Source organism: Podarcis pityusensis (assembly GCF_964106645.2).
Source record: "Podarcis pityusensis genome assembly, chromosome: 4".
Lineage (NCBI taxonomy): Eukaryota > Metazoa > Chordata > Lepidosauria > Squamata > Lacertidae > Podarcis > Podarcis pityusensis.
In genome coordinates, this window is record NC_138027.1 from 87,900,377 (window position 1) to 87,913,922 (window position 13,546).

A 13,546-nucleotide genomic window follows, 5' to 3' on the forward strand; every position below is an offset into this window, starting at 1 on the left:
ACTGGGAATCCCCAGGTTACAGATGAATTCAGCCGATGTCCACATTCAGACCTTAGTTCAGACGATACCCACCCCTGATATAAAATTATACATGAATTCAGAATGACCTTGTTAATTCAGAATGTTCTTCTTATAATATTTTATTTTCAGTTTTATTTTCACTTGGGACTGAATGTGGCAGAGAGCAGCCCAGAATGGGCTGACATGAGAAAATCCATTTGATGATCCATTTTCAACAGATTTCCCTTGCATTCCTAATGTAGTATCACTACCAAGACATTCCAGTCATTCAATAGCCCTCCTTCTACAGAATGACTATGTCATCCACACCTTTTATGGACACTGATTTATCTGACTGGCAAACAGAACATATAAAATACACAGTACACATTCTGTCCTATGAGGAAATCTGTCCATAGAATCATGTCTATATTTACTTTAACGTCAAATTGTTCCTGGAAACATAAGATAGATTTAGATATTTCTCCTCAAGTTTTTAAAGCCGTGTTCTCTCATTTTATTAGACACTGCTTCCCCGTAGTTTTCTAGTAACATTAAATCACAGCATTTCCCGTAGCTTGTCATCTTGGGTATTTCTAACAAAAAATGAGCATTGCTAAATTCTGTTCCTGTAACAGCCATGCCCCCTCCTCATTTTCTCACACGGTGACCAAGGAATCGAGATAGCTGGCCATGTTTTATTGGGAACATCTGCAGAACTCTGTGCTGTGACTGAAAAAGAACTACGAGGTACAGGGAGCTTTCGTGCAAAAGGACTTTGCATTGACAGCCCTTTGGAGAGGGAAGACAATTCTGCCCTTGAAATGTAGCTCTATGTACATGAGGGGTATAACTTATTGACTTAAAAAAATAAAAAGATCTCCTGTATCATAAAGGGATTTACTTTTGCTTAGAAACACTGAACAAGGACTAATTCTTCTCAAGTTGAGAAAAAAGGTCACCCCGAAATAAAAAAGTTGGAATCACTATATATGTAACGTTGCTACTCATGAGTATTAGCACTTTAAAAAGCTTTATGGAGCTGTTTAGAACTTTGGGACTTTCTAAAACTGTTTAGAACATTCTAGAAGAATCCAAATATTGGTCTATATAGATACCAGGAAATAATCAGTGCGCAGAATGCGCTATCAAAGTGATGCGGGGACGTTATGGTGCTTGCAGCAGAAACAAAGACAAACTGCAATCTCGATTTATTCTAAGCAATAAGAAGCGATGTACATTGTACATCGTACAAGCATTAGAAAATTAGCAAGCTCTATTTTCCCCCCTGCATTACAACACATGCTATGCATATTACATAATATATTATACAGTTACATATACAAAAATTGATTTATTGATTCCAGGGTGACCTTTTCCCCCAAAAGATTTGGAAATGGCATTTCATTTCTTTGCTTTTAGGCAAAAGTTCATCTTACTAAGCTACAGGAACATGAGGTTGTAAAAAAGTTATAACCCTAATGTACATGTTTCTCCCCTACATTGGTGCCAAGGGGATATCTGCCACATATCTCTTGGCTGGACTAGAAATGAACTGGCTCCTTTGTGTGCTTGAAACTCCCTCTCCTTGTTGGGACCACTCATACTGGACTGCTATTTGACTCCTTGTGCCATGCTGAAGAGGAGGAGGAGGAAAAACCCACTAGTTCCATTTTATTCAGTACCTTTCATTATGCTGCCCATCAGCTGTATAGCACCAAACATTTCCTTCTTTTTCTGTTTGTAATAGTGGAGGGTTTTTTTTTTACTCCGGAAGCCACAGCTCTGCATGAGCAGGCAAGAGCAACAGATCCCAGAATACACATGCCGTGTGTGTGTGTGTGTGTGTGTGTGTGTGTGTGTGTGTTAGTTGTGGTGGTTTTGGGCCAGGGAAGGGTGAAACACAGGAGTGTATATACTACTCCTGTGCTTTTGCTGCCACTTACTGGGAGGGAGGTATGCAGGTGGCACTGTGATCTAAACCACTGAGCCTCTTGGGCTTGCCGATCAGATGGTTGGCGATTCGAATCCCCATGATGGAGTGAGCTCCCATTGCTCTGTCCCAGCTCCTGCCAACCTAGCAATTCTAAAGCAGGCCAGTTCAAGTAAATACAGCTGCAGCAGGAAGGTAAACGGCATTTCCGTGCACTCTGGTTTCCGTCATGGTGTTCTGTTGTGCCAGAAGCGGTTTAGCCATGCTGGCCACATGACCCGGAAAGCTGTCTGTGGACAAATGCCAGCTCCCTTGGCCTGAAAGTGAGATGAGTGCCGCACCCCATAATCGCCTTTGACTGCATCCAGGGGGCCTTTACCTTTTACCTAACTGGGAGGGGTACAAGTGAGGCAGCTGGGAGGTTAGAGCTGTTCAGGAGCACTGGCGGAACCAATCCAGTGCTTCCATCAATGCACTGACACAGCCTTGATCTTTCTGCTTCCTAACCTCACCTTTCTATCTCTCTCTCTCTCTTTCTCCTGGTAAGTAACACTGCTGCTGGGAGGTCAGGTTTCTGACACCACCTCTCCCTGCTGGTTCCTCGAGGTGAGACAATATGTATAGCTTCTCCCAGTGAAGAGAAATGTAATTGAGTAAATTGTTAGGATATTGTTCCGTTCCACCTTAAAAGGGACTGGCATGACTGTTGTGTGTCATGTGCCTGTTTACATTTCCAGCACAGTCTGCTGGGAACTTCCGTTTTGTATATTGCTTTTGTTTTGCTGTTTTGCTGGACACAAAGGGAAGCAGACATGCTTTTTCCTTTGTTCCTGCTGCTGAATAAAATGCTGTAAATATGCTTACATATGGCTCTGTCCACTACTTCCGTTGTGGAGATTTATTCACTCTGCTAATTTAGCGTGCTCGGTAGCTTCAGTTCCAAGGGAGACTGGAGATTGCCCGGCTGTCGGCCGGTGGCTAGAGCCAGCTGGGGCCTGTCTGATGCCCCCGTCTTCCCGGCAGTATCCCAGCATAAATAACCCATGGGAAAACTCCCTTTTCTCTCTGCTGGTGATGGACTGTCATGCAAGGAACTACAGTCATACCTCGGGTTACAGCCGCTTCAGGTTACGTTTTTTTGGGTTACGGACCACTCAAAGCCAGAAGTACTAGAACGGTTACTTCCGGGTTTCGGTGGTCGTGCATGCGCAGAAGCACTAAATCGTGCTTTGCGCCTGCGCAGAAGCACCGAATCGCAACCCACGCGTGCACAGACACGGGTTGTGAATGCTGCGGGTTGGGAACGTGCATCCTGCACGGATCAAGTTCGCAACCCGGGTGTCCACTGTATACTGTTTTCTGGAAGATTCCATGCTAATGGGACATCAGAAACAGATTGACTATAAGCTCCCTCCCACATTTTTTATAGCAACGCTTCCCATCATGCCATTTGCTGTGATGTAAAGAACTCACTAAAGCTGGTCCAGGTGCAATTTTAACTGAGAGAAGGCAAGCGAAACTTCCAGAGAGATTTATAAACTGCACCTAAACAGCAGTATTTCAGCTCTGAAAACTTTAGGAGCCACAGAGAAGCAGCTGAACTTCTCATTATGTAAATACTCCTGTTTATATCTCGCAAGATAAATAATACACACTTTCTCAAGCATGAAGCAAAATGGCAGGAGAGATATTGGCTTGATTTCCTGGATATAAAAATATGGATAGGAAGGTGATGAACAGATGAGCTAGTACAGAGGATGAGTAATTGATTATGTTAATATCCATAATTGTGAATATGGGTGGTAGACAAATTGAACTGTGGGAAAACTAGAGAGAAAATTCAGGGACATTTTAAGTATTGAACAGAAGCTCTTTGAATAGTAGAAGTAATGAGCAATGATAAATAGGGGAAATGATAAATGGTCATATATTAACTTTAAGAAGTTGTTAGAATGCGTGTGTATGTGTTTATCTCAGCAAAAACTATACGGAAACTAAAAACTCACTCTGGGTAAGCTATCTTCAGTCTCCTCCATATAACCTGTTTATTCAGCATCCATCCTGTTGTTGTTAGTTTTAACAAAGCTTGTGCGATTTCATAATTCCATAAAATTTATATACTGCTTGATTAATAGAAAGGACAAGGTGGGAGCCCGTTGCCTCACTACCCTTCCTGTGCGATGGAGGATGCTGTTTTGCAAGCAGCTTCCCTGAAGAGAAGCCTTTTGCAAAAGGAATAGCACCAGTGCCTCTGCTGAGCAGTTGTTCAGCAGAAGCACAGCTGCAGCCTCAGTGCCCTGCTTTGCAAGTGGTTTCTCTGCAGAGAAGCTGCTCGCAAAGGAGAACTACGCACCAGGCAGGATTGGTGTTTCTGCTGAACAGTCCTGGAGGTTGCCGTCAGGTTAGCTCATACTAGAATTCATAATGATAACATTCCTCAAGCACCTGTAAGCAGAAGTGGCAATCCCATAGTTGAATATTTGGACGATCCTTTGATTACTAGACATCAAAATTCACAGAAGAGAATTTGGGGGGAGAAATTGACTCCAGAAAATGCAATGCAATTACTGTATGCTTCCAAGATTTCTGAAACAATGAGAATCAGGATTGCAATTGTTTATACCATTATTGAGATTTTATTGCAGCTAAGATCTGCCAGTATTCCTTTTGGTCATTGGGATATGCTTTAACACAAATAGGGAGCTTTTGCAAGGCTAAAACATGATGCCAGTCTACACAGATTCTGGCAAAGGAAATGCTATGGGAAAATGTAAAGCACAATGCAGTTCCCTTTTATTGTGTAGTGCGGCTGTAAACTGTCAATTGCAACACATCTCAGGCTTTATGTAACTAGTGGCTGCAAACCTCAAGCACAGGTAAGTGCTTGGTGGAAAAAAGGTTCTCATTTATTCTCGGCTGCTTCTTGAGGTCTCAGAGGTTTGCCAGAACTATAAAGAGCTCTACAGATGTCCAACACACAGTGTGCCTGCTTTGATATAATGTCTATAGCTCCTTGCCAGCTACCAGTGTGATAGTAGCCAAGTAAGCTATTTTCACATGCCAATTTCAGGTAAAATGGGAATGACTAGAATGCACAATATCGTTCCTGTCTGCCTGGTAGTAATTCTGATTGATTGCTTTCTGCACAGTGAAAGTATAGGTTCTTGCTGCTTCTCAAATTACTTATTTTATTATAACTGGTTATTTATTTATTTAACTCATATCCCACCCTGTCTCCCAAAGGCATCCAGGGTGACAAACAACAAAATGATAAAGCAATACAATTAAAATTTAACTGTCATCGATCCACCTATCTTTCTATCCTCTAAAAACATGTAAAACAATAACAGAATCTTCACAACTGATCATTTGAAGGTTGCCAGAACAGTATATTTTAGCTACCCAGTGCCTGAGTAAAGAGGGATGTTTCAAAATTCCTTCTGAAATGGAATAATGAGGGAGACAGAAGCACCTAACCAAAGAGGGAAATTCACAAATTGAGTACCGCCATGGAGAACGCCCTGTCATAGATTGATGCCAACTGCGCAGCATCCAATCAGTGGTCTTGAATGTCTTGCAGTGTTTCAACGGATATGGTCAGACATGGTCCTGACAGACTGTCCCACTTACCAACCTACCAGTCATCTTCAAGAGCAGCACCACGTAGATTACATTGCAGCAGAAGAGGCAGAAGGTCACCTCTTTTGGACAGCAAATGCTAGGCTATCCTGGCTCAGGAATGACTGTGGCTGGTAAAGCAGCCTAAAGGTGGGCATTAGCACTCCTAGCTACAGAAGCCACTTGAGACTGCTAGTAAAAAGGTAAAGGTAAAGGTACCCCTGCCCATACGGGCCAGTCTTGACAGACTCTAGGGCTGTGCGCTCATCTCACTCTATAGGCCGGGAGCCAGCACTGTCCGCAGACACGTCTGGGTCACGTGGCCAGTGTGACAAGCTGCTTCTGGCGAGCCAGCGCAGCACATGGAACGCCGTTTACCTTCCCGCTGGTAAGCGGTCCCTATTTATCTACTTGCACCCGGAGGTGCTTTCAAACTGCTAGGTTGGCAGGCGCTGGGACCGAATGACGGGAGCGCATCCCGCTGCGGGGATTCGAACCGCCGACCATACGATCGGCAAGTCCTAGGCGCTGAGGTTTTACCCACAGCGCCACCCGCGTCCCTGCTAGTAGTATTCCCAAATTGCAAATCTGTTCTTTCAGGGGGAGTGCAACCCCTCCCAGACCACAGGACATGTTCCTTTGGTACTGATTTTAACTGGAGCATTAAAGACATACATGAATTACCGTATTTTTTGCTCTATAAGACTCACTTTTTCCTGCTTAAAAAGTAAGGGGAAATGTGTGTGTGTCTTACGGAGCGAATGCAGGCTGTGCAGCTATCACAGAAGACAGAACAGCAAGAGGGATTGCTGCTTTCACTGTGCAGCGATCCCTCTTGCTGTTCTGGCTTCTGAGATTCAGAATATTTTTTTTCTTGTTTTCCTCCTCCAAAAACTAGGTGCTTCTTGTGGTCTGGTGCCTCTTATAGAGCGAGAAATACGGTAATATGAACATGCGTGCACACAACAATACAATCACCAATCCACACATTTCATTTAATTTCTCTTTTGAATCATTCTGTGACTTATAAAGTGAATTCTAATAGTGACAGTGACTTAGTTTAGATATACACCAGTAGTTTCAGTATATGGGAAATTTCTGTGTGTAACATAATTGGGGAGGGGTGTCTGTGTGTGTGTGTGTGTGTCTGAGAACTGCATCACATTGTGCAGTATTTAGTTCTTGTCTGTATGTTTCACACAATTATTTCCTTTAAGGAGCTGCAAATTTTATTGCTGTGAGTCCCACATTGGACAAAAGTTTCCTGTATCCCTACACATTGTTCTGCTATAATAAATCTATGGTGAGTATCTTGAAGTCAAGATAATTTATCCTACTTTAGGTAGTCTAAAAAGAAGGAGCAAATAATAATACCAATGTGTTTCGGTTTTGTTTTCATTTTGCCTGACAATTCAGTTGATGGGCAGTCGCCTAAAACGATGTAAGTGACTGGGAGAAAAACTCTTGCAGAATACACACTTATATAGTACTCAATGTTAATTGACAGAATATTACTGGAAAGAGGAGCAGTGTCACCAAAACAAAGCCTGACGTTCTTAATTGGAGGGTAGATTCCAAAACGGTGAACCACTCAAGTGGGCTGCAGAAACTTCAAAGAGATTTCAGTCCACACAAGTAAAAGACATTGATTTACATGCTGTAAAAATGAAGGCTACACTGCATCCTCTCTAACGTGAAGAAACCTATGCTATGCAAAGTCATTCAAGTCCGGTCACATATTTCGCTAGCCTTGGGGAAACATGAAGGCAGAAGAAACAAATGAGGGGGCTCACAGAGCAAGCAAGAGAGCTGGCAGTCCAGGCAGGAAGGTGGAGTGAGTCAGAGGCATGGGTGGCAAAAGAAAAAGGTCACTTTCCAATGCCCTAGGTTGCTGCAGCTTACCAAGACTGGAGGGGCGATCCACAGGAAGGATAACACATTGTATGGCAGCAGGAGCATCAGATTGTCTCTGCCACTGTATGCCACATTCCCCCTGCCTCACTGCTGCGCCTCTCGGTAAGCATCAGTGACCTAAGACGGTGGAAGAGCAACAGAGCCCCACTCAAGCTGCCTTACCACTCGGTACTGTGGAGTTGAAGGACTTGAGCAGGAGAGTTGAGGGAGCTGAAGAATCTGTAAGAAGCGGAGTGTGGATGAGTGTGAGAATGAGAAATGGGACAGGGATGGAAGAGAAAACTAAGCAAGGAAGCTGCCACAGTAGGGAGAGAAACACAAGGAGTGTCTGTCCAGGGTTTCAGATGGTGATGTCTTCCATCCCTACCTGGAGATGTGGGAGTCAGGACCTGGGACCTTCTTCATGCAGAGAAGATTAAACAGCAGCAACTCTCCAGGGTTTTTGATAGGGATATTTTCCAGCACAACCTAAAGATGTCAGAGATTGAACCTGAGTTCTCCACCACTGAGTTATACCCCTTACCCAATACTAAGATTCATTTCCTACGTGCACACACACACACACACACACACACACACATGCATTGAAGACCTAGAAGGCATGCGAGGGGACGGACACTTTACTGAAATTGCAAGTGCAATGGGTCTTGGAAGGAGATTCCCCTTCATTGCTAGAATCTACTCACTCACCTCAAGTTCCAACCTTGGCAGGATGTGCCAGTTGCTTTGGGTTGATTGGCATTTAGTGTGCCATCAGAACTGGGTCTAATTTGGCATTTGCAGTGATACATTAAAGTCCAATTTGCATAGATGTCCATGTGCACTTGCAACCATTACACAAATCCTTTAATATGCTTTGCTGGAACTAAAACTTTGTCATCCAAGTATTGTCATACGATAGTTGGAGCCAGGAAAATCACTTTCTATCACATTTATTCTCCTGCCATCTCCCTCTCATAGTTTTAACTTCTCCATTTCACAGAATCGCAGAATTGCAGAGTTAGAATGGACCCCAAGGGTCATCTAATGGAATTCCCTGCAATGCAGGAATCTCAACTGAAGCACCCAAGGCAAATGACCATCCAACTACTGTGTTAAAACCTCCAGTGAAGGAGGTTTTTCAGATAATGCAGTACAGTCTAGCTCTGTTCGACTTGCTTTCAAAACACGGGTGTGAAACTTGTGGCTTTTCAGATTGCTGGATGCCATCTCCTATCATTCCTGACCACTGACCATGCTGGCTGGGGCTGATGAGAGTTGGAATCCATTTACATCTGGAAGATCACAGGTTACTAGGAATGGAGGAGAAATTTTTATTTTGTTTGCATTTTAATCAGAGACTATCTAATGCACACTTCTCACACAATACATGAAACATAGCTATCCTTCAAAATTTACCCTGCTCTGGATTTTTAGATGCAATTCTCTGTGCTGAAGAATGCACGGAAGCATATAATGTGTCAGGGGAAAGTGCCTGAAATAGTGAAAATGTATTTATTGGGAGAAGTTCACATTATAATGCTGCCGGATTTTCAAGAGCATTTTTTTAATTAAAAAAAACCAAATTTCTGCAGATATGTGCAGAACTGAATTTAAGATTGGGGGGTGGGGATGAGAAATTGAGAGATTTCACCATCCCTACAGGTTGTCCATCCTCATCCTTAAGCTTCTCAAAACACAAATCATTGCATATCCTCAAGGTGTGGTTCCATTAGCAACAACATTTGTACAAAAATCGTAACAACACTGGGAACATAGCACCATATCCTGTCCTCTCCAAACAGAGCACAGTTTCAGGCTATAAATGTACATGTTGTGTTGATAAAATCCTTTGATGAGATTAAAGTAATAATTGATGTGTTCCTGCTTAGGTAGCTTGCCATGATCCAGCAAGAGAGCTACACAGCTAGATATACTTTCCATTTAAAAATTCTTTTGCTCAGAAGCAGCACTCAGAGTTTGGTTGTGTATCAAGATGACACATCCTCAGGCAATGCACCTGATGCATGCTCCGTTCACACTATGTGGTGTCAAAAGTTGTATATTTTCATCAGTATTGCAGTGCACTTAGACATGCACTATGTTGGGATGTCTTCTTATATAAATAAAAATATAAGGTTGTCATCACACAGCCCCTATTGGATGATTTGCAGTGCCGCAACACAATGCTGGACTTGTGAGGGTAAGATAAGGAAACAAAAGAGAAGGCAGATTGCACAACACCAGTGGCCATGCATGGTATGGGAGTAGAAAGGGATATGAACTACATTCATCAACTGAACTTCAACTTCTCTTGAGAGATGCTTGCTCTTAAGATTCTATTAATCTTAAGGCACAGTGGCATATATCAGCATGGGGTGTATATACAAAGAGGGTTGCAGAATAGGAGATAGGAGAAGGGTAGTCTTGTGCAAGGGAGAGGTGAAAGAAGAAGGAAGAGGTAAAAAAAACAAGGGAGCAGTGGCGGACATGTGCAAAGGGGGCTGCAGAATAGGAAAGAGGAGGAGACATGGAATTGGGGTGATGTGTGTGGAAAGGAAAGGAGAAAAAGAAGGAGGGTGGAGGGAGAAAGGGAGTGAAGGTGGAAATGTGAGTGCCAAGGGATGAAAAAAGGAGGGAGTGGGAAGCACGAGAATGGGGTTGAAGATGAAAGAAAGAGCATGAATGGTTCTGAAGAATAAGAGGGGATGGTGTCTTCGTAGTTGAGCAGAATGTGAAAAGGAGGCTTAGTAGTTTCAATGCGTAGGAGGAGGAAGATGCATCAAGTAACTATGGGGGTAGTTTGTGCGCAAGGGGAAGCTGCACAAAAGGAAGGGGAGGTACGGACAATGGGGCGAAGGTGAAAACAGTGGTGTGAAGTGGGACTGCAGAATAGAAGAGAGAAGTTGCTTCAGAAACAAGGCTGGGAAGGTGAATAGCCATCTCAGTATTTTCAAGGGGTGGAGAAAATGTAGGGGGTTAATGTGGGAGAATAGCAAGGGGGGTTTGGTGAGTGAAGCAACCAGGGGCTGAGCCCCCAGTATTGCATGAGACCATACACATTGTTGCCGCCAGTACACCTGGGCTAGTGCCATTTTGTTTGGAAAAGACCAAAGGCCCCCATTAAGATGATGTCATTGTAAAGAATATGATGAGTGCCTTGCAACCCCCCTAATTCAATCAAATGTCCGCAATATTAAATCACAAGTTTTTGGTTTTTTGCAAGTTCTAACTTAAAATGTAACGATTTACGACCGACATAAGTGGCAGAGCAATATAAACAACCTGACGATCCTTTCTTTACAAACAGCTTGGTGATAAATCAATTTTCCCTAACTTTTACAGGAACACAGTGCTGCTTACACATGAAAAATATGACTGGTATCTAGGAGTAATTCATGCCTGTGCCAAATGTTTTCCTTGTGATTTGTACCAGCACGTACTAGAAAGTTTTAAACAGCAGGGGTTCAAAGATCTGTTCCTGGCACACAGTTTACTTAGTACTTTCCTAGTGCAAGGGAACAAATGCCCCTTATATTCCTTTAATATATCCGTGTTTTTCAAATTTTCTACCATTTTAGTGCAGTCCTATAGGATGGGCATTGAGTTACACAGAACATGTGACAACTACTGAGTATATATATCATGTTGTCAGACTACCTTTCCTGCAACAACTCATCTGCTGACAATCTCTTGCACAATACAGTGGTAACTCAGGTTAAGTACTTAATTTGTTCCAGAGGTCTGTACTTATCCTGAAACTGTTCTTAACCTGAAGCACCACTTCATCTAATGGGGCCTCCCGCTGCACCGCCGGAACACGATTTCTGTTCTCATCCTGAAGCAAAGTTCTTAACCTGAAGCACTATTTCTGGGTTAGCAGAGTCTGTACAGTGGTACCTCGGGTTACATATGCTTCAGGTTACATACACGTCAGGTTACAGACTCCGCTAACCCAGAAATAGTGCTTCAGGTTAAGAACTTTGCTTCAGGATGAGAACAGAAATCGTGCTTTGGCGGTGCGGCGGCAGCGGGAGGCCCCATTAGCTGAAGTGGTGCTTCAGGTTAAGAACAGTTTCAGGTTAAGTACGGACCTCCGGAACGAATTAAGTACTTAACCTGAGGTACCACTGTAACCTGAAGCGTATGTAACCTGAAGTGTATGTAACCTGAGGTACCACTGTATCAGCTATGATATTCTCCATCCGCTTTCTTCCCCAAAGTCATCTTATGTTAGTGAGGGAGCATAGGGAGGACTGCAAACCATAAATAAACTCAGGACCACAACTTTGATGATGCTATAACCATGTGTCTCCTGTTGCCTGTGGTCCATGCTTCTGGAGTCAACTGGGCCTCAATCCTGGTGCTTACAGTAGCTATGAACCCTCTTCACCACCCATGTCATCTGAGTCAATTTGTAAAAGGGGCAAAATGGGCAATAGAGAGTACTTGAGGTTAGGCAAAACAAGCCTATCTGATGTTGGCCCTGTCTTTGGAGGCATGTGGTTCTGATTTGAAATAGACTTTGGGGTTGGGCCTATCAGTTGTGATACCCATTTCTCACTTCCTTTTTATTGGTAACTCATCACTGTTGGTTCTAGTGGGGTTAACATGATGATAAATATTGTGGCAACCCAAATACTACTGTTTCCGCCTCTTTCCAGTGCATCAGATGTAAAGTGCCATGATTTCAGTTTCCATTGAGCTGAATACACACCAATAACACATTTGGGATCTTCTATGTCAGGGAATCAGTTATGGATGCTTATCATGTTCCGGTTTAGAAATAAGGGTGGTGCAATCTGAGGATTGTGCTCAGATTTCTGTGTCCTCGTCAGACCCCCTGTTGGGTTTAGATGGTCTTTGCTGTGGTATGAAACATTAATCCTTCACTCCTGAAACCACTTTAAATCACGGTATCCTTTTTCCCCATCTCTCCGAGCCTGAAAATATTTCTAGGAAGCTTAGCAAGTCTGGAGGGTGACTGGGTGAGAACAACATCTTGAGCAATAATAAATATTATACAAATCACTGTTCTGTCATACAGATGGCATCTTTGTGGTGCGATGGCCTATGTGGGATTAAGCATTAATCATTCTTCCTCATGTGCTGCAGAAATTCTGAGCATCATCCCGGTCAGGAAGTCAACTCAAAAGCAAATGCAAAGGAAGCAAGGAGATGAATCACAACTACGTTTTTATTGCCATGTTTTCCATGACTGGTCTTAAATTGCATAGCGCATATTTATTTACTTTTTTTTAAAGAAAAGTGACTTTAGCAGATCTCTGTTTGCTCATTCATTTTCACCAACAGGCCAATGTGGAAGTTCATCTGAGGGTGTAGATGAGGCACTGTGGGTGCCTCCTGGCTGTCACTTTTTTGGGATAGGATTCAATCAAATGTTGGCAAATTCAGGCTGCCCAATATAGTTGATTGAGAGGCCTTACGTAACTAACCTGCTTCCCCCAAACATTTTGTTCTTTTGTGATTAGGAAAAGTGATGGGAAAATGCACTGAAAAGTGTGGGATGATGTTCTGAGGCAAGGTTATTTAACCTCCCCACAAATAAATCAGATTGAATGCTTATTGGTTACTTAATGTTGACTGATCTCCTCACAAGCCAATCAGGATGAATTCTAAGTAGGCAAGACGTCTGGTAGTGCCCTGTGCTGCTGGCAGAGTTTCATCTATGCAGAAAGTGAGGGTCAGGCAGTGTTTCTGCAAAAATTGCAATGTTTCTCCCTGAGCTTAAGACCAGGGTGATTAGGGAGAGATGAGTGGAATAGATTTGTGACTGACAGTTCAAACTTCCAGCTAGGGAATGACTTTAGCTTTGCTCATTTTTTTATTTCCAATCACAGTGCTTGGGGGAGGGAACTGTTTCACTGTTTTTTCTGACTAGCCAAACAAAGATTAAAACACATGCAAAGATTCTGCATGAATAGGCTTGTCTGAACTATCTCGTCTAAACAAAACTGTTTTCAGCAGGCCAGGTACTGAAAATAGTCCATTGAAGGTGTCATATCTGATGTTAATAGGCAGGAAGTTCCAAAGTATGGGAGGTGCCACACTAAAATGTAAAATAAGTATTATGTGACTCTT